The 3,808-nt window shown below is 35.0% G+C and overlaps 1 pseudogene; it reads right to left on the bottom strand.

The window, feature by feature from the left end:
* Positions 1-285: 285 nt before the first annotated feature.
* LOC102870689 lies at positions 286-1,005 on the bottom strand (annotated as a pseudogene).
* Positions 1,006-3,808: the final 2,803 nt, after the last annotated feature.

Raw genomic sequence — 3,808 nt, forward strand, 5'->3', positions numbered from 1 at the left:
AGAATATTGTGATGTGACTGTAGCAGTTTTGAATTTTAAACTCAAGAAGGAAACAACTGCTTTCCAAAAAGCTAAATATGCAGGTCCAAAAAAATGAAAGGTTTTTTAAATGCCACATGTTTTTTAACTGAGTGAAGAAACTCATTCATTCCCTTCAGCATCCCAAAAATTAGCACATGTTCTGCTTAGCTAGATAATAAAGTGGCAAATTACCGGCACCACTGACATCATAGGACAGTTGCCTGTAAAACTAGACTTCTGATGCTGGTCTCCAGTTTTGTTCTTTCACAGATGGTCTTCCTCATCTGGGGAGACAGTTGTTTGCACAAACTCTAAATCATGCTCATATTGTGCTGCCAAAGTGGTTCCATGACAATTTCTGATTGGGCATGAGTAGACATGGCAACAAACCCCAAGTTAGGGTCTCCAATTAGTTTTCTAGCAAGCCAAAGGAAAGGCTTTGTAAAGTTGTAGATTTTGGCCGAAAGTATGAAAGATTCTTATTTCAGTAGAAAATGATTTATTTTGCTTTAACTTTACTGTCCTTAATGTCCACTAAGTTGTCACACGACACAATTGGGATGCTTTTAACATATTCAAAACATATCCCTATGAGTTCTTGTAGGTAACTCTAAATTATATATCAAACATTATAATGGTATACTGGACTTACATATAATAGTCATCCCTAGGTCCCCGAGATTTCTCCTGGCCAGCCATATCTCATATGTTTAATTTAATCTGCTCCCTGTTGGTTTGGAACTCAAAGGAATGGACTTCAACAACCAAGGTGACTATATACTAATTTTCAAATTCACCAGTCAGATAACATTTCACTAATGTTGTTTTTCCAGTACCACCATTACCCACCAAAGTGAGTCTGAACTGAACTTGGGGTTCTCCGTGAACAATGATTATGATGGTTCTGCCAGAAGCTCTCTGGACCCCATCTGAATGAGGCATAATGTCAATAGTTTGGCAGACAAGAAACACAGTGATAAGCATATCTCTGAGACACATCTATGTATTTATAAAACAAATTACTTTTTAATGAGTAATTAGAGATCAGGGTGGAAAATGAAATGTTCTCTTATAAAGAGTTGCTCTGGGATCAAAATTTATTTGCATAAATAGGAAAAAAGAAAAATGGAATGTTGCATAGATACAAAAAGTAATTCCAAGAATATGCAGTAAAAATAACAAAATACTTTGCAATTTGGAAAAATATAATTACAGATTCCCTAAAGAAATCAGAACTACCACCCAAGAAGATATATGCACACACATGTTTATTTCTGTGTTGTTCACAATAGCAAAGAGATGGAAACAAATCAAGTGCCCATCAACAAATGAATGGATAAAGAAGCTCTGGGATATTCATACAATGGAATAGTATGCAACACTGAAAAACAAGGAACTCATGATTATTATACAAAATGGGCAACCCTGGAGGACATTATGCTGAGTGAAAGATCTCAATCACAACAGGACAAATACTACATAATGCCACTGCTATAAAACAGGACTGACATTGGGGTTAGGGGAAAATTAAGAAAAGAGGGAATAAATAATGTACACTACATTAAACAGATGAGGGAAAGAACTGCTTAAAAGGAATATATGATTAGGTATTATTTGCATGACAACAGTACAGAATAAGAGTCACATAGTAAAGTGAACTTAGGGTGGGGGAGGATGGGGGGGTGGAGGGTGGATTGTACAACAAAGAAATAATTTTTTTTCCCCAGAGAGAAAAGTAAACTGGGTGAGGGGTCGGCAGGGAAGAAAATGGGCAACAATGAATAAATGGAAATCCAAATTCTCTACAAACTTTTATTAAAATCTCAATAAAAATGAGAAACACAAAAAATAAGAAAGTATATATTTGCTTATGATAAAAGTAAATGAAATCACAGATCATAAACAAATGTACCATAATAAATGTGATAAATAATATTAAGAGTAGAAGAAACTCTAAATATTGCACTTCAAGAAGTTAAGGAGCTTACCAGAAGATTTCAAAAGACAATTTGGGAAGATAAAGCATTTTAAAGAAATGTGCAAAGAACTGGAGTTGGAAAACCAAAAGGGACATACTAGCTCAGCATTTCTTAAGCAAAAAAACCTGAAGAACAAGTTTAAGCTTAAGGATGCTGAGGAAACAATGTTGAATAATCAAAGAAACATAGAAGTACACAGAGTCACTATAATAAAAATAATTGACTGACAGAAGAATTTGATGAAACAAAATATAATACAGAGGCAATAATTAAGAAGGGGAAAGGTAAAGCTGCTCTGAAGTTATTGACAAAAAAAAAGTCTTCATCATTTGATGGAACACCAATTGACATATTTCAACAAACAGATATATCCCTGAATTTGTTCACCCAGTTGTGCAAAGAAATTTGGAGAATAACTACCTGGCCAATTGACTAGAAGAGATTTCTATTTATTCCCACTCCAAAAAAAAAAAATCTAACAGACTGTAGAAATTAATTAACAATATCAGTTACATTACACACAAATGAAATCCTGCTGTAGAACATCCAAAACTGCCCAGAACAGAATATGGTGGTTTTTCTTCATTATTTATTCATTTTTATTTTTCCTCCACTATTTCCTCTAATGTACTTGGTTTGATTTCTACATATTCCATCCAGTGAATTCTACATAAAGAGTTGTAATTTATATTTTAATTTATATTTTTAATATATTGCATATGCAGTGGGTAAGAGATTAATCATACAGAATTCAATCACATTTTCTAACTACTGCTTTTCTTTTTCCCAATTTCTACCACCCAGCAACAGTTTTTGTGAATGCGTCTTAATTGTGATTTGACCAATTTCAGACTGTATGTGTTGGTAGAATTTCTCAGTTTATTAATTTTTGGATCTATTTTAAATTCATACAGATTGTCCCTGAATGTATATTAATTTTACCTTATCAGTTACAGTGTTGTATAGCAAGATTGCTCTTGAAACAGTGTTTGTCCCGGTTTGAGGTTCTTTTAGTAATGAAGGGGATGCCATTTTTACTCAAGTTACCGTTCTAGACACGTTGTTGTTGTGGTAGGTGATGTCAAGTATGAATCATAGTGATTTATGAACAAAAGATCTGGACCCTGTTCTATCCTGTGCCATCCTAACACTTTCTGACACTCAAGACCCCATTGCAGCAGTCACCATGTCAATTCACCTGGTTAAGGGTCTTCTCCTCCTTTGTTGATCCTTTTCCTTCCTAGCATCATTCCTTCTCTAAGGAATAGCTTCTTCTAGCAACATGTCCAAAATATGTAAAGTGAAGTCTCATCCTTCTTGCCTCCAAAGAACACATTGGTTCCCCTCTCTCCAATACATATCAGGTTTATTGTTGTTTTTTTTTTATTGTTTCCTCCTCCCCTCCCCCCAATCTCTAGAATGTTCAGTGTTCTTCTCCAACACAACTACTCAAAGGTGTCAATTAATTTTCTGTCATCTTTATTCATTGTCCAGCTCTCAGATGTGTAGCAAGTGATTAGAGAGACCATGGCCTGAATCACATGAACCTTAGTCCTCAAACTGATGACATCACTCCTCAATGATTTGGAGAGGTATATAGCTGCCTATTTTGCCAGTGCAATGCATCTCCTCATTTCCTGATTGCTGGTACCAAGGGTGCTAATTGTGGTTCCAAGCAGAAATTTAATAATTTCTCCATCCATCATGATGTTGCCTGTAGGTCCAGTGGTAAGAATCATGGTTTTCTTGACATTGACATGTGACCCATACGAAAGGCTGCATTCCTTTGTCATTATTATTATTATTAT

The sequence above is a fragment of the Elephantulus edwardii genome, unplaced genomic scaffold (genome assembly GCF_000299155.1).
Source record: "Elephantulus edwardii isolate Elephantulus edwardi_28Jun2011 unplaced genomic scaffold, EleEdw1.0 scaffold01380, whole genome shotgun sequence".
Taxonomy (NCBI): Eukaryota; Metazoa; Chordata; class Mammalia; order Macroscelidea; family Macroscelididae; genus Elephantulus; species Elephantulus edwardii.